Source organism: Onychostoma macrolepis, chromosome 08, assembly GCF_012432095.1.
Source record: "Onychostoma macrolepis isolate SWU-2019 chromosome 08, ASM1243209v1, whole genome shotgun sequence".
Taxonomy (NCBI): domain Eukaryota; kingdom Metazoa; phylum Chordata; class Actinopteri; order Cypriniformes; family Cyprinidae; genus Onychostoma; species Onychostoma macrolepis.
Window position 1 is genome coordinate 14687840 of NC_081162.1, and position 18954 is coordinate 14706793.

The window sequence follows — 18954 nt, forward strand, 5'->3', positions numbered from 1 at the left end:
TCAGTAGATGACAATATGTATGATGATGTCACTGTGATGTAAAAGGTCAGACACCGCTAGTCACACAAATGAGTGATGCCAGTGAAATATCTCTCACAGATTTCACTTCCTCCACTTTTTTCCTCTCTCTTCGTTTTTTCACTCCATGTCTTTAGCTCCTAAACCTTAATATGCACTCAATACAAAAATATTGATGACTCATCTTGCACTGTTTAACTATTTGTTACATTTGCATAGACTTATATACAGTACATAATATTCTTTTGTAAATGTTGAACATCAGTGTGTATGTTGAATGTATACTTATTGATTCATCGAGTCTATCGAAATGCACACTTACTGATTCAGTATGTCAGAATGAACCTTATTGTTTCATTATTTCAAATGTCCACTGCCTGATTCAGTGAGTATCAGGAAAATGTGCTGATAAGTTTACCTTGATAATCATTAAAAGCACTAACAGAGTTTAGCTGCAATTGCCAAGGCCCTCATACGTGGCTTAAGCGTGTGTGTGTGTGTGTGAGTCAGTTTGTGTGTGTCAGGGAAAAGCCCAATGCTTTAAAGTCTCTCGATTACAGTGTCTGAAAAGCAGAGGGAAGTCCCGATCTTTGAGCAAACTTCTGTGAAACAGCAAATGTGTGTCTTTATAACTGCCATAAAATATGAGTAAAAATCACAGACAGACATCTGTACAATTATGTTGCATGAATATGAAACCATTTCCTGAAAATGAATTTTTCTTTCCATTTCATTCTTACTGAACTATCCTCTCTGTTCTCATTCCACATCTCACATCTCACTATTTTCTCTTTAAATGACCTTTTTCTAGCATGGATTTTGTAGGGGGGCGGGGTTTATATAGTTCCAAACGACCAGCACACATCTGTAACAGGAAATAGGCCTGTGGCTTTAAACAGACAATTAAGGGCATAAACCACTGGGTAGTGTTAATGTGGCTGGTAAATTAAGAAATGGGCTTCAGACCCACTGAAAACACATAAATTAGCGAACTTGGAACTGAAGAATGTAACTCAGTTTGATTAAAAGTATTTTAATTGCCACTTCACATTTATCAACTAAAATACTCCACTAGTTTAGTTTGTTTAGGTTTTCACGTTTTTGTGCAAGTGGCACAATTGATGTTTTAACATTTGTTAAATCTCCAAATTATAAACATTGGTCTATACATACTGATGTAAGACTTTCTGAAATGAAATGTGAATTTTAGGATTTGTTCTCATATATACACACAAACACACAAAACATTTTGGGTCTGAAAGATTTCTTTTATGTTTTTAAAGAAGTGTCTTATGCTCACAAAGGTTGCATAATATTGTTAAATATTATTATAATTTAAAATAACTGTTTTGTATTTTATTATATATTAAAATATCATTTCTTGTGATGGCAATGCTGAATTATTAGCAGCCATTACTCCAGAAATCATTCTAATATGCTGATTTTAAGGCTCAAGTAAAGTTTCTTAATATTTATCACTGTTGAAAACACTCATGCTGCTTGACATTTTGGTGGAAACGGTGATACTGTACAGGATTATTTGTAGAATAGAAAGTTCCAAGTAAGGACCACTTATTTGAAATAGAAATCTTGGAACATTATAAAAATGTCTTTACTGTCACTTTTAATCAATTTAGTGCTACCTTGCTGAATAAAAGTAATTTCTGTCAAAAAAAAAAAAATCTTACTGACCCCAAACTTTTGAATGTTAGTGTACCTGACTGTTCTGTTTTTAAACATTGCAGTTTAATAGCTAACACATGTTTTTTGGAGTCTAATTCTTTCATTCTTTCAAGCTATTTGTTGTGGTGGCAGTGGTTATGGATGGTGACTCTAAGGCCTGCCCTCACGGCATGATAAATAACTACAGACTTATACGTTAAAACTGAGTGATGCATACACACGCGCATAGATACACTGTTTCCAAAACACACGCACACACTCCAGCATGCTACAGCGGAACCTGCTTTTGCCAGAAACCGCTGTGTCCCTCTTCCACTGTTTTTTTCACATTCTGATCTCTTCCTCTTTTCTTCCATCACAATCTTCTCTCTCTCTCTCTCTCTCATCCTAACTGAGGCAGTAGTGATTGATAAACTGTTTTCAAGGACTTGCCACGCTGATAGCAAATGTACCACAATGCTTGCAAAGACCTTGAGTCGTGTGTATGTCCGTGAACGCATTCATCAACTTGCTAATGCACCATGAACCATCCCGTTGTTGTACTTTGTTGGCAGGTAATCAACACACACTCAACTTGTGCGCTGGCTGAGACTGTAGGGTCAAAACAGGCCGAGCTACATGTCAAAGGTCATCCGGTGGGAACAATACTGACCAGACAGTCGGCAGTAAAGCAATACACACACAATATAATAATGCATTCGCTATCTGAAGTGAGAGGGGGCTCAGCTCCGCATTTTGAAACAACATCAGAATTCCACTGCGCTTTGTGTGTGCGGAAGACTTTGGCCGGAATGCCTGAATTCCACTCAGTCCATCAGGAATGCTGGCTGAAGCGAATAACAGAGAGAGACAGAGGGATCAAGTAGGGAACATTTTGATTTGATTCAGCTCTCTGACCGGAGGACAGGGTATTAAGTATCATTAATTATCATAATCATCAAGGGATCTGCAGAAATGACAAAATATACTACATCTCTGGTGTGCTATACTGTGGCTCCCTGTTCCCCACTTCAGCTACAGTTGAGTAGTTTACATTTTAAATCATACAAGTGCATAAGTGAAGGAAGTAGATGGCCTATTCTTATGATTTAGTTGCAACAGTAAAAGCTATTACAACTATAAAAGCTCTTTAATACTTAATAATTAGAGTCTTGAAGTGATTTATGATGCCATTGAATGTACTATGTGATTTGTACAAGAGCGTGGCATTTCTCCACATCAGTTTTTCTTCAAATAACATTCACAATTTAATAAATTGCAGTAGCAAGACTATGTAAACGTCTGTTGTATAAGAGATGAGTGACATAAAGGACAGACTTTGAGTCATTCTATTATAAGCTAGCCAAACTTACCCTACCCTTTAGTTCACAAACATCTGAGCGGAAAAGCCTTCACATGAGACTGAAAAGTTTTTTCCAACATTTACAAATGTTTATGAAATGATTAAATGGATTTCATAATCTATTTATTCCCGTAATGCAACAATGCAGATTAAGAATGAGTGGTCACAAGAAGCCACAAATTGCAACACTTGTGAGAATGATGTTCTATTTAATTAGGTTTTAGTGCCGTATATATTATTTATGAATAGGAAACATTTAAATTCAATTAAATCGGTTACCCACACATGGTTTAGTTGATAAAGACATAACATTATATATTAGGATTTGGTTACAGAAATGTATGTACTACACACTGTAGTTGTATTGTGTAATGTAATTAAAATGTGTAAATGAAAAACGGAAATTATTCTTGGTATTATTCATTAAAATCAAAGCTAGCATTAATTCTTGTTTTTATGTTGCCTTAAATGACAGTGAATTGGGGAAAACAAAGTTCCTTTGAAGCGAGTAATTTCTGGCTGGTTCAGCTATTAATATGTAGAAAAATGTACTCACAAATAAAAAATAAATTGATCATAAAATATTCACCCATTTGGATTATTCTAACACAGTTTTAACTTAAACTAATAAACAACATAAAAGCATAGCCTATTTATCAGTCAAACAGAAATGAAGTGGGTAACATTTATAATACTAATAAAACTAAATGTGTATACACAATGACCTGGTTTATATATTTATTATCAATAAATCCAATTTGTTTCAATTTCATACATTTTAGCTATTGAATTTTGCATGTTGATATCCATATTTTAACCATGTTCATGCTGCATTTTGGAAAAAAAATGATAATTTAAATAAAATCAAATTGATGCAAATATTTGATAATCTTTTTTTTTTTATTTATTTATTTATTTATTTTTTAGTGCAATGCACATGTGGATTCAAGAATAGGCAATGACTATTAAAAGACAGTTGACTCTTAACTAAAAGATGGGACTGCTATTCATTACTTTAGCTGACGTTTTCAGCATTATGAGTCCTTACATTCATTTTTCTACCAGTGGTGTGTCTCCTCTTTATACTGTCTCTGAGGTTAGATGAAGATGAGGAGTAATGGCTATGTGGAGTAACAGCGCTGATGTGGTAGCAGAGGTCACAGGTTTAATCTCCAGTTACCAAGATGCCCATCATGTTCTGTCACCGCAGTGCCCTTGAGCGAGCCTCTTAACTCATGGTTGTACAGGAATACTTGCGTAATTACAGGAACCTGTCCTTATTGTAGGCCTTCTGTAAGATAAAAGGAAGCAATCTTGACTTGGGAATTTAATACAAGGTTGGATCTCTCAGATATGAGCCAGGTTAAATGAACACACATTATTTTGTGATTTTGTGTGTGTATAGTTCATTTAGGGTGGTCCTGGCCTTTATGGCTCTCACAGCACCAGTCCTATTTCTTGATTTGTTTCTCCACCTGGACCATTCAGGCCTACAGTACACACGCACACACGAATGAATGTAGCCTGGAGGGACCATGTCTGTGTATATGTATGTGTTCTCCATCATCCTTCCTTCCTGAGAGGAAAAGAAACTGAAAAGTGGGATAGTAGCAGGTGCAAATACTGTATGTGCTTGTTTCCATTTACACTTTGAAAGGGGCTTTTCAAAGTGATGCCATAGAGGAACTACTTTGGGTTCCCCAAACAAACTTTCAGTGAACAATTTTGAAAAGAATCTTTTGTTATTAGTGAGAAGAACATTTGAATGATCTGAAGAACCTTTTTCCACTATAAAGAACCTTTTGTGGAATGGAAAAGTTCTGGATGTTAAATGTTCTTCACAAAATCAGATTTGACCCTATTTACTTACTTAATTTATTTTCCTGATCTTATTGTGAATGATTCAACAGTGCTTGTTCTTCCAAATCTAAGAAACGGTCTTTGTTATATTTCATCCAAATATTGAAAAATGACTTTCCTTTTTTCTCTTTTTGCAATATGGACTAATGGATCATCTTTGCCAATAGCCAAATTGTTTCAGTAAACTCGCATTCAGTCCTGATAAAATAATGTCCTGTCTGCTCTTTTTTTCTTTTATTGAATTTCCTGTTTCATTCTGAAATATGTCAAGTTGAATAGGTTGTGACTGGGTATTCACTTTCAGTTTAATCATTTCTGTTACTTTATTCGTTATTTTTCTTGCTTAAGATATCCAGTTACATTTTAAATCATTCTTACACCTGTGCATGTGTGCTATTGTCTGTTTCTGTGTGTGTGTGAAGCAAATGGAAAACAAAGGTTTACATTATATCCTGCTGACGACACCAAGTCTCCATGACAGCTTATGGTAAGTATCATATAACATGGACCAGCTCTCTCTCTTTCTGTCTCACTTCCTCGATCTCCCTCTCACTGTGAAACTTGTTACAGAATCTATGATTATTGTGATTTCAGGTACCAAACACCTAGAAATAGATGGTTCATTGTGGTTGCAAAACAGAAGGAGGGAAAGAGAATAAAAGCAACAAGATAGAGGAAAAATGTAAGTGTGTTTTAGAGCTTGATGAAATCATATTTGCTGACTGTTGCCCTCTAGAGTGTCTCATTGGTGCCGTAATGACGCCACTCAGTCGAAAGTGTGTAGTGCAGCTCACATTGAGCTTGTAATAATTGTTAGACTAGATTCATTACACGGATACACTGTTTTAAATATAGAAGTAAAGGGATAGTTCACCTAAAAATGAAAAACCTTATTTTTGGAGCAAAAAATTTTCTTTTTCTTCCAGTTGAAATAAATGTGAAATGGATTTTCAAGCTTCAAAAAAGGATGCATAAGCAATTCAAAACATCACTAAAGTGATTCATACGATGTGTACGCTATACTTCACGTCATCTAAAGTAATACTATAGCTTTTCTTGACAAACCACAATTTGAATTTTTATTCGCTAACCCTTTTTTCCACCAGTGAGCTGTTAACCACTGTGACCAGGTCATTGAATTTGAGAACCGTATCAGTCCGTTTGTGTGGACGAATAATTTAAGTTGGTTTCGTGAACTGGATAATCTGACTCATTCATGAATCACACATTGTTCATTTCTTATGAACTCTAATAAAAGATGTTCAGTGAATAATTTTCTGAGTCAGTTCCTCAAACAAACCTTTCAGAAACCTGAAATATTCTTTAAAATTTTTGTTCACCCAAAGTCATTTTTGGGTGAACTATCTCTTTAATACTTTACCTCATTACGCTCATAAGGTGAGCTAAAGTTGAACCGGAGTCCATAGGAACTCATCCAAAACTAATTAAAACATTCCACCATAACTCATCTGATAGTGTACATCCCAGTATTCACGAGAGCGAGAGAGACTTTTACCTCTGACCAGTCTCCACCCATAATAGCCTGCCATCGAGGAGGGAGTGGCTGACCGAGGGAGGGGAAAGAGAGAGAGAGAGAGAGAGAGGGAAAGCTGGAGAGCTCTGCGGTAGCATTAAGCGCAAGAACCAAAGCAGAGAAAGACTGGAAAAAAGAAGGTAGGTAGAGAAAGAAACAGTGGAATTAGGAGCTAAGAAATAAAATAAAGAAGAAAAAGTCTGGAAAATCATTTCAGAGCAGGACAGAAGAGACTGAGAGAGAGAGGGGAAAAAAGACAGACACGTGAATTAAAAGAAGTCTTGGACTTCACATTGGAGACACATGTCCATGCGTGGATTGTTGCTGCTGCTGTGATCTGTCATTCCTCCTCACAGCGTGTGTGCGTGTGTGTTCTGGAGAGACTGAGGAGAGTGTGTGTGTGAGCCTGTCGTTCCTCTGGAGTCTACGGGACCATGGCACCTGTCAGGAACGGATGAACTTGAGGCTTAAAGGACTCGCGGGGGAAAAAGAAAGAGAAAAAAGCTGAAAGAGTGAAAGGTAAGTTCGTTTCTTTTCTAGTCATTTTATAGCAATGCTGCGTGTTTGTATGTAGGAGTGTGTGTGAATGGTTATCCCTTTTTAATTTGTGATTAGTGTGGATTCACTATATTAACCAGCATCTGAATATTTTGATATTTACTTGTATACTTTGAATAAAGGCCGTACAAATAGTTGAAAAAGTGAGAGTGTGTACATGAGGTAGGGAGCCCCCCCAATGCGACATGCTGTTCGACCTCTTTGTGCATGTGTGTATTTAACATATTGTGCAGTATTTGGATGAATGATACCCTGGTATTGTGTTTCTAGGGCAAATACTATAGTTGAGTCTGAGATCTTGTGTAATATATGGATAAATCATGGGTTGTTATGTTGGAACAGTTAGGAACACTAATTTAGATTGCATGTCTCTCTGTATGTGTGTGGACTGACCCATCTGGACCGTGTTTTCTTAATATAGGATGATATTAAAAGATTAAATGGTCTGTGAATAAGGGAGGGAGAGAGTGACAGATAAAGAATGGAAGAGTGATAGGGAAAGACGTGTTCATTCTGTAAGTGTGTTTCTGCTGAAATATTTACCCTGGTGCAACTCTGACTGTTCCTGTGTTGCTCATGGGATGATGTTCTTTGAATCACACAAAGAGCAAAAGACTGTTATCATCACTCCATCATCAACATTTTATGATTTTTATATTTTCAACCCCAAAACCATCACAGATTAATGAAAAGATGACAAGATAAGAGTGTATAGTCGCACACAAACAGGTGCATTTAGTTCTTTCTTGTTTTTAATAGACTTCTATTAATCTTTTTTTCCAAAGCTATTTCCATAGACTTTTTAAAACAAATGAAAAATGTATAAACAAATGTAATATTCCCTCTCTCTCATATATATAGTATATATTGCATTTATATTTATGAATATCTCTCTGTATATTTATTTATGCCTTAGGGTTATAGGTTAACCGTAAATGAACACAAGCTTCTTTTTTACAATACAAATACATTATTTGTCAATCAGTGAGTTTTCAAACTGAGAACATCCCATATGTCCCAAAATAATGGTTTTGTCAGAATTTGCCCCCAAACTATAGCGGAGTATGTAAACAGACAAAAACACACATAATCCATACCATGCACTACCCAAAATAGTAATTAGACAAACACTCACATACCTACCCTCACTCAAACACACACACTCTCCACACGTGTTAACACAGAAACACATTGTGTTTTTGGTCAGCTGTGTTTTTGGTGAGGAGAAGAATGTTGTGTTGTTTTAGTGGCGACTCTGGGCGAGCATTGTGTGTGTGTGTGTGTGTGTGCTTGATGAAATTACACGCAACGACTCATGCACACACAACTGAAAGGTCCCAGACTCTCCTTTAATGTGCATCTCCAAGTGACTTTCTTTATTTCTCTCTGGCTCCTTGATTCCGGCTCTCAGGATTAGGGGGTGGGTAGAGAGACAGAGAGAGAGTAAGTAAGAGAGATTGAGAGTGAGATGGCTTTTAGCCCGGTGCCTCAGCCGGTGTGGATCGTTAATTGAGCTGCTCCCATAGGGGGGTATCAGACCCCAGATTAATTTGGCTCCCCCTTCTCATGCACGCACACACACACTCATGCTTTCACCCTCACACAAACTCACACTCTCTTTCAGGGCCCTTTATATCCATCTATTAGACCACAGTTGTCAGATGTCCTGTCACTGCTGGAGTTTCTATTCTGATAGGAGATTGCGAGTGGGTGTGGGTGGGTGTCTCTATGGTGGGGTTATTGATTGATTTGTGGAGTGTAGTACTATTTAACTGTGGTGGGACCTGTAGGCCGGGACTCATTAGGTTGTCTTATAACAAAGAATAGATTCTGTACATCACTGAATGTTTCTGGGTTCCCAAGTAAAGGAAAGCCATGGAAAAGCCATGGAACAGGCCTGAAAAAGTCATCTACATTTAATAAAAATCATAAAAATAATGGAAAAGTCTGTTGTATATAAAACTTTAAAATATTTCATCAGCTAGATATTGCTTTTGTTTAGAATTAAACTTGATAACAAGCCATTGTGATGTCCAATTTGTAGGTGAATCGCTTCAGTTGAATCAGTCACTGAATGATTCAGTTAATCTGAATCAAAATGATTTTGATGTAATGACACATGCCTGAAAAGGATGTGAAAAAGTTGGTCAAAAAGTGTGGGAACCCTAAAATGTCACTCAAGTGTCAAACTTCAGGATATTCCCGGTCAATGAAGCAGCCATACAAAATAATTTCAAACTTCCTTTAAATACTGTTGTTACATAATCTGTTCTCCATTGTTGCACTATTATGAAAGTTACAGGCAGATTAAGACATTTTAAATACTCTGCGCTTCTTTTTTTGTGGTTGAGGAGACTAGGTTTGTGCCTGCAGCATTGTTTCTAAAACAGCAATGTGACTCAGTGACTCTTAATATATCATTTTGAGATGTTCAGTCCTAATGAAGATGTGAAGGTTGATCAGATCCTCACGTCCTACCTCACGTGTTCAGATACAGTATAAGGATGCTATTGAAAGGATGAACAACTGTGTCTTGCGGCCTAAAACCAGATAAAAACTATCATGTAAAGTGGTACATGGTGTAGTGGAGGGATAGAGGAGCAGTTTAACTGCTCGTGTTTCTGAGATGTGCAGGATTATGTGAACACCCTCCTCTTGAGTGTTTGCTAGAAACATTATGCAGATAAATGCAGCCGCTCGCCAGAACTATCTTCCAAAAATATAAATCTAACATGGTCATCCTTTTCTCCTTCTGGGTTTGATGAGCAGTAGATTTCAGATTCAGACATGCCGTTCTGAAATCTATCAGAAAGTTATTACTCAACAAAGTTGACTGTTCTGACGATTTTTATTTTGCTTTTTTTTTTTACATTTCATATACTACAAACCAACAAGCTGGTTTATATATTGTACAATTTCAAGAAACCGTAGGTCAGTTAATCAATGGATCTAAAAATATCCATTTTGCATACAGTGCTGTATTAGAATGTTGTAATGCTTAAATTTATTTTTAGCATTTAAAATGATTGGTTTTACTTTTTGGTGTTTTATTTTTACTTAGTATTTTTTTTAGACAAAATATATTGTCAGTTTATTACTTATTGCTAATTAACAGCTTGTCTTCCAGAATTGTAATATTTATACATGAAAAATATTTATACATGAAAAGTTTTACACAGAAATTAATAATATTATAGGTGTAAAATCATTTCAGTAGCCTTTTTCAAGGAGGAAAATGCACTTTTAATGTGTTTTGTTTACCGTAGTCTATTCACACATACTGTAACACAACTGCAGTTACATTTCATAAGCGGTATTGTAAACTTTTACAGTCTTTTCAAGTCTGAATTAATCTTTCATTGTAGCTTGAGCAAGAACAAAGAGCTGATTTGGTATATAGCTTGCAGAAGTTAATAATTTATCAATAACAGAGCTATCTACTTGTTATCGCTTCCTGTTTTGATTATTGAGTTTTTGAGTATGTTTATGTTGATTGTATGTTATTTTCTTGAGAATGTCTGCCGAGAGTTTTTAGAAGATATGAAGATGGCAAGAGAAGAACAGGATCGAGTCAAAAGTACAAAAATGTTGAACAGGTCAGTTTACCGAAGGTGGGACGGCATACTTACTCTGGAGGGAGAGGGGAAGATGAACAGATAAGGACAGAATGATAGATCAGAAAGGATTAGAGAGCAGTGAAGGAGGTGTTGATTTTTGTAATGATACTGTAGCAAATGATGTGTGTATGTTTGGTTGTTCAAGCGTTGTACAGGTGTGTGTATGTGTGTGTGTGTGTGTGAGAGAGAGAGTGGTCTGTAAATTGTTTTATGACGTAAGTGTGTGTGCTTGTGCTGATTAAGGTCATTGTGATGGTCTTTTGTGCTGCTGTTGCCACATTTCACTTCTCACATACGCATGCTTTCACTATACACACACTATACACAGTTTCACTATAGACTACTCTTCAAAAATGTGGGGTCAGGAAGATGATTTTGAAGTCTCTTATGCTCACAAAGGCTGCATTTATTTGATCCAAAATACAGTAAAAAAAAATAGCAATATTGTAAAATATTATTACAATTTTAAAAAAACAGTTTTCTATTTTAATACATTGTAAAATGTAATTTATTCCTGTGATGGCAAAGCTGAATTTTCAGCAGCCATTACTCCTGCCTTTAGAAATCATTCTAATAAGCTGATTTGGTACTCAAGAAACATTTCTTATTATTATCAGTATTTATAATATCACACTTTTTATTTAGGATTCTTTGATTTACAGAAAGTTAAGAAAACAGCATTACCTTTGTCACAATATAAAAGCCTTTACTGTCACTTTTGATTAATCTAGTGTGTCGTTGCTGAATAAAAGTATTAATTAAAAAAAAAAAAAACTGTTCTCAGACTCTCGAATGGTAGTGTATCTCTCATAGATTGTTTGTAGTTTCTGTATAGTGATGATGATATTTGCTAAACCTCAGGTCTAATCATACATAGACCTGTTGATATCAGTAGATTTAAAGTAGATTTATGAGCCTTTTTTAACATGTTTCACTATATTTCACTATATTTTCAAACATTTAACTCGAGTACAGTCAAACCTGTGCACACACAAATTTACATAGATTATATAGATAACACCCTGAGCCTGATAAACCCTTTCTCAGATAAATATGTTTTTTGATAAAGTATTTTTCCATTACTATATGTGTATTTTTAAGTAAGGGCTATAGAGGTATGATGTCATTAGACAGAGCCCGCAGAAGTGTGTGTGTTCATATGGGTCTGAAAGATGACAAAACATTGCTGCTTGATTAAAAAGAGGGCGGCATTCCTGAACACATGCTTTTAAAATAGGGAGTGTGTTTGTTTGTGTTGTGCCTGTGAGTGTGTATGTCTGTTGGTGCGTGGCCATGATTAAAGAGTGAACACATAAATCATGATGACCTGCAAGTTGTAGGATGTGTTGGAAAGATACACATACAAGTTAACGTCAGTGGTATTTTATAAAAATGAATGAAATATGTGACCACTTTGTTTCATTTCTTATTTAAAAAGCCCAGCATATGGTAACAAAATTGTATTTCTGTTATCCAAATAGTTCTTCCACAAATTCAAAAGAATTGCTAAATGAAGGGAATGGGAATTGTTAAGAGGCATCGAAACTAAATAGGAAACATTCCTGAGTCTCCTTCTCTACTAACTTCCCAAACTGTTTGTCATTCACGTTCGGCCACACAAGAACTCTAGGAACTGATTGTAATAGGGGATGGAATACAGCGTGACACCTTTGTAAAAAGGTGCGAATGACTGTGTGACACTGATAGATTTCCCCTTTAATAGAACCAGACTGAGTGTAACTGGACACACAGACAGGTTCAAATCTATCGGCTAAAGATGCCACTATATATAGAGAAAGAGAGAGAGCGACAGAGAGAAAAAGAAAGAACGATACATTAAAAAGGCATTAAGGATTATGGGTAATGGAGCAGGCCCGTCAGTGTGGATTAGCTAATGCTCATCAGAGAGTAGAAGTGTGTGTGTGTGTGTGTGTGTGTGTGTGTAGAAATGTGTGCATGAAATGGGGGAGAATGTGTCCCTACATACACCCCTCAGTAGTATGCTGCTCATGTCTGCCTGTGTGTGTGTGTGTGTGTGTGTGTGTGTGTGTGTGTGTGGTTAGGTTGCATCCTAGCTCATTACCCCGTAGTGGTCGACTAAAGTGTGTGTTCAGCAGCAGCTTTTAAATAATGAAAGAAGATAGAAGATATCAGACGTGCACGGATAGCAGTTTGTGTGTGCTTGAAAAATGGAGTCCCAGGATGAGGAGAGATGGGGGTGGGTTGCAGATTTGGATTTGATGCCCACAAACCCCTAACAAGCTACCTGCTTGAGTGTGTGTGAGAGAGTGTGTGTGTGCATGTGTGTGTGAGTAAGAGAGAAAATAATCCTTGTAAAATAAAACTTATTTGATTTCATAAGTGGAACAGCACTCTCCTGCAGTGGACATATTTACATACTGCAGAAGCGCCACAGGAGAAACTACTGATCAAGTGAAATATAATGACTGTGTGTGTGTGTGTGTGTGTGTGTGTGTGTGTGTGTGTGTGTGTGTGTGTGTGTGTGTAGTGTTGAAGGTCCATTCCCTTTGAGATTCTACCCACTAGCACTCTCAGCCGTAGTAAATCAATACCTGTCAATCAAATACACACTCACACACACACACACACACACCTGGCTGCTGTACACACCCTCAATGGTTATTTGCCCTAGGGCACCTCAGAGCAGATAGTGGGGCAGTTTTGTCTGTATGTGTGTGGAGATGAGAAATGTGGAATTCTTTGGTTTCTTTATTGCTGTGTGGTTCATTAGCGATCAGATTGTTTCTCTAATTACTCAAATAGTGATTAGCACTAGCAATTCCCACACGTTTCCATTAACACGGACACCTTCTGGACTGGATGTCAGCTGGTATTGACCTTTCTTGAACATGCAGCAAATTGTGTGTGTGTGTGTGTGTGTGTGTGTGTGTGTGTGTGTGTGTGTATGTGGGAGACGAGAGCTCGGAGACAATGACTAGAATTCCTGCTTGCATTCCTTTGGAAACTACACTCACAAAACGTATTTCAGGCTTGAACAGCATAAAATGTTTATTTGTTTTGTTTTTGTTTTTGTTTTATTTTATCTTATTTTATTTTGTTATTATAACCTTAATGAATTATTAGTAATAGTGGAGAATATAAATAATTGTTAATAAAGGATAAAGAGTTTGTCATTTTAATCACATTTTATAATAAATACATGTATTTTGAACTAACTTAATAGTTAATAGTTCATCATTTATGCAACTTCATGTCATTCCTAACCCCATATGGAAGAGACATGGGGACCAGTCATGGTCACCATTCACTTCCATTCTGTGGAAAAGAGTGACTTGGTCTATGCAAGAAAGAAATTCATACACGTTTGGAACAACGTGAGGGTGAGTAAATGGTGACGGAATTTTCATTTTTTTGGGTGAGCTATAGAGTCAGGATCCATAAATATTTCTTACTGGCCTTGTACTGAGTGATGTATTTCTTGAACTAAAATATTTTTGATTTTATGACAATGGAAAATGGAATAACTTTTTTTTTGCTTGTATATTTTGTCACTGTGTCTTGCAGCATCATAAATGAGATGAGCCGGTCTCTGTGTGAAACTGCACCTGTTACAAAAACGTGATTCTGTTTTTAATATTTTCATTTTAGTGGTTTTACATCTGGAATATTTCACATGTGTCACCACCTGGAATTCTAGAAGAAGAATATCCAAGATAAACCCCTCATGGTAAATTTTCCACTGGGGAAAGTCTCTTTTCTTCCATATGGCGATGTACATCCAAATGATTAGTATTCTTTGATGGTTGTTGATAGAATGGAGGCATATCTGAATGAGAGTGTGCAGTAAAGTGCGGGATTTAAGTGGACTTGATGATTGGAGAGGTCCTGCATATGTGTCATTTCACTGGAACATCCAGTTATGACATTTTGATTGAAATTACAAAGTCACATGGATGAATTATTCACAATACAATTATTAAGATGCATTTTTGAAAATAGATTTCATGTCATTGTTTGATAGATTGAATGTCTTTGAGTCACTTGCATTACTTAAGTTAGTGTAACACTGTCATTCTTATAATTCCATTTTAATAACATATTAGTTTACGTCTTAGTGCAGAATAACTCTTTATTTATTCACTAAAGCCATTTCTTCCTTTCTTTATAGGCTATTTGTTCAGTGTAAAATCGCGTTTGTTCAGTTCTCCTGCAGCTGCACTCATTAGTGAATTAAACTAAACACAAAGTCTTGAGTGTTCACACACACACACACACACACACACACGAGGCTGGAGTCTGTGCTGTCTACTCCCTAGCTGTGTAGATCTGCTTGTCCACGTTTACAGTAGTTACTTGACATTTGTCTTGCCATATGTCTTTAAAGCCTGCTGTTCAGTGTTCATAGTGTTTATGTTTGCATATGAGCTTCTTTGTGTGCGTGTTATTCAATTGTGTGTGGGTGTACAAGGTAAAGATGGAGTATATGAATGCATATTCCCTCTGGTTTGTGATAGAGGGTTCTTTATGAAGTTATTCTGTGGATTTTGCATCTGTAAATCTAATAAAGAGTTTCTTTATAGAGCATGTTTTATTGTTTGCAGGCCATTAAATAATTTGTTCCACTACATATAACCAATTCAGGTTTCCTAGGCTTCATTTAGAGGTGATTTTAAAAGTTGTATCTCTTTCTCAGTCTGTCTGCCTTATAATAGATGAGTTCTTGACTTCAGATGAGGAGAAAATTGTCTTTTTGTTTGATCAAAAATGAATTGCAGAGGAGTAGATGCTTTTTAATGCTGTGTGTGTGAGATTTTTCCCTTGACCTGTTAAGTACATCTTGCTCTGTTTCTTTCTAAGGGTGATTTCCCAGATGGGTGGTTCTTTGGAAACCATAAATGGCCCACCTGCATGGTCCAATCACAGTTTTAACTGACACCTGAGAAACAAGGTGTGTGTGTAAAACCCATCTATCATCTTTTACTGCGGCCCCTGCCTTTCAATTACACTCTTAATAGAGGGGATTTCTGCCTCTTTTGAGACAGCTCATCCAGAGGAAGTGTGTGTGTGTGTGTGTGTGTGTGTGTGTGTGTGTGTGTGTGTGACAGAAAGAAGGACACATAGAGTGAGAGTCAAACTTTAAAATTTAGCAAAACTGCAGTAAAACTGACAAGGGATTAAAGGTATTATACAGTGGAGAAAAGCTACTGTGTGTGTGTGTGTGTGTGTGTGATGGTCCCATTGGGTTAGTCTGGAACTGACACCCAGAGACTCGTGGGTTGAAGACTCAAAACTCCAGCAGTGATCCGCCACTCTCATCCCATCACATTCCCAGCAGAATCAGTCAAACCGCTGATAATCTCTCACCATCCCCATGAATAATGTTACCGCTGTCTGTGTGTGTGTGTGTGTGTGTGTGTGTGTATGTGTATGTATGTGTGTGATCATTAGTATCATACCAGAGGCCTTGACAGCTTCCTGACGGTGTGCTGTGGCACACTCACACACACTGTCTCTTCATCCAGTCTCCAGAATCTCTTCTGACAGCTCTTACTGGGAACAGATCTTCAGCCGCTGCAGGGAATCAGGCGCTGTGTGTGAAGGCAGGGAGAAGAGTGGGAAAGAGAGCAGAAGACTTGTCAAAGTGTTTTCCAAATCCACTTCCACTTCCATCAAAATAAGTGTGACCTCCACTTCTCCTAGACAAAACAGAAGTGTGGGGAAGTCGTGGCCTAATGGTTAGAGAGTCGGACTTGTAATCCAAAGGTTGAGAGTTCGGGTCTCGGGCTGGCAGGAATTGGGGGGAGTGTACAGCGCTCTCTCCACCCTCAATACCACGACTGAGGTGCACCGAAGGCACCAAAACACCGAACCCCCAACTGCTCCCCAGGCACCGCAGCATACATGGGTCACCATACTTTCACTTTCACTTTCAGAGAGGGAAGGAAAAAAGATTGGGCAACAAAAAAAAGGTTGAAGTCATATTAATCAATGTCATTTTACTTATAAAGCACCTGTCAGTCATCTATAATCCTACCTGGGGGTGGGGCCAGGGATTGACCCCATCTGTGTGTGTGTTATGATGGATTTCCCACAGGTTCCACTCTACTGCTGTTTTAGGTCACGGAAAATATCCAGATGGAAGTGGCCTGGGACTAGAGCTAAATCGGTCTCATGAGAAAACACTGTGTGTGTGGTGCAAAAGAGTTGGAACAGATATGTGTCAAACGTATGATGATGGATTGAGTTTTTTTAGATGGTCTGTGTTCTAGAAGTAAGAGTGCGTGTATGTGTTTAGCTACTTTGATCAGGGGTTTTGAACCTTTTTCAGGGCAGAACCCCTTAGTGGATAGAGAAACGGAACAGAGACCCACATTACATTTTTTATAAAACAGGTATCACTTTAGTATAGGGACCAATTCTCACTATTAAAGGGATACTCCACCCCAAAATGCAAATTTTATCATTAATCACTTACCCCCATGTCGTTCCAAACCCATAAAACAATTTAAGTTATTTTGGATGAAAACCGGGAGGCTTGTGACTGTCCCATTGACTGCCAAGCAAATTACACTGTCAAGGCACAGAAAAGTATTTTATTTTATTTGCGTGCAAAAAGTATTCTCGTTGCTTCATAAAATTCAGATTGAACCACTGATGGCAGATGGACTATTTTGACGGTTTTTTTATACTTTTCTGTGCCTTGACAGTGTTATTTACTTGGCAGTCAATGGGACTCACAAACCGGTTTTCATCCAAAATATCTTAAATTGTGTTCCGAGGACGAACGAAGCTTTTACGGGTTTGGAACGACATGAGGGGTAAGTGATTAATGACAAAATTAGCATTTTGGGGTGGAGTATCCCTTTCACTAGTTTATTAGCATGCCTATTATTAATGTTGGCTGTTTATTAGGAGTTATACAACACATATTCTGCGTGACCATATTCTACATCCCTAATCCTACCCAATACCTAAACTTAACAACTACCTTACTCTTAACTCATAACTATATTGAGGCAAAACTCATAGTTATGGGTTTGTTAATAACGAGAATTTGACCTTACAATAAAGTGTGACCAAAAATGTTGCCTTTTAGACTTTAAACTATCATAAAAAACATTAAGGATCATGTTAATGTATTTACATACATTGCTGTGAGCTTACATTAAATAATAGCCATATAATTTTAGCTTCTTTATGTTAATTTTATCCTGTTTAGCTGTAGTTGAACACATTTTCTATTTTTTAATGCATTTTTTTTTCTTCTTTTTTTTTTATAATAACTTTGGATAATTAACAGTTTAGCTTAAGTTAACTGACTTACACTTGCAATACAACTTCAGAGCTTGCTAAAGACTAAACATTTTTTATCAATTTTACAAAAAAATTTAATAAAAACGAATCTCTTTTTGGACAATCCGTGAATGTACTTTTTTGGAAAAATGCAAAAAAAAAATTTAAATGCAAAAAGTTCTGTGTGCTATGATCTAGAGTTACTTATTTAATTAGATTTAAATAAACATAAGTTTAAGATAAGTTGTAGATGGCTAAGTAACCGTGTGTGTGTTTGTGAATTGTGTTACCTTGTTGCCCACTTCAAAGACACAGAGGATTATGGGTGAAAGGATTTAACTTCATGATGGTTTGACCCTGAGGGAGAGATAAAGGGGGAGAGAAAAAGTAAGAGAGTGAAATAGAGAGACTATGGATAATATTCAGTTTGAGAAGCATGTGGAATGTGTGCAGACCCAAATCACAGGTTCAGAGGGGAAGTTTTGTAAATGTCAGAGGAGAGTGTGTGAAGAAAAGAGAACCATGAGAAACAAAACTCTTAAACCAAGGCTGCGATTAGGAGCATGTAATTTTCACCTTCTGAATGTTGGTGTGCCTTTAGCCTAAATTAGCACATTTAACTGTCAGCTGGGTGAGTTATGACATCCTCAGTCGCAAAACTTAAAGCCAGTTGCAGTGGTTCGCGCCTACTGGCCAATCAGATTTGAGTATTATGGTCAGAGGCAGGTAGGTGACACTGCGATGTCGCCGTGGTGATAATCACCCTCTTAGTTGTGGAATTTGTTTTATGTCATGTTGCTGTGTCGAACCACGGTCATGGTGATTAGCTACGGGTCTTACAACTCGAGGAACACTGACCCAGAATCCAACACTGGCACAGGGACATCAGTCCATCTCAGCCCGACACACACATACACAGCGCCATCCCGACCTCGCACGCTTACTGTCCACAGACGGGACAGCTATCATTCTGATGCTCTTTTCAAGTTTATGGGTCTTTCTTCAAGTCTTGGCACTTTTTTTGTCATTTACATTTACGTTTAGACATTTAGCAGATGCTTTTATCC

At 37.1% G+C, this 18954-nt stretch overlaps 1 protein-coding gene across 15 annotated transcripts in view; it reads left to right on the forward strand.

The window, feature by feature from the left end:
* sema3b (sema domain, immunoglobulin domain (Ig), short basic domain, secreted, (semaphorin) 3B) overlaps window positions 1-18954 on the forward strand; it is a 73425-nt gene that overhangs the window by 31807 nt on the left and 22664 nt on the right. For 11 of the 15 annotated variants that reach the window (XM_058784170.1, XM_058784165.1, XM_058784161.1 and 8 more), the window contains 2 exons: window positions 5326-5390; window positions 5498-6956. The exons of 1 other annotated variant lie outside the window; for it this stretch is intronic. The gene's annotated coding sequence lies outside the window, so the exon portion shown is untranslated. The remainder of the gene's footprint in view (window positions 1-5325; window positions 5391-5497; window positions 6957-18954) is intronic. 3 more of the 15 variants (XM_058784168.1, XM_058784162.1, XM_058784169.1) reach the window with 3 other exon arrangements.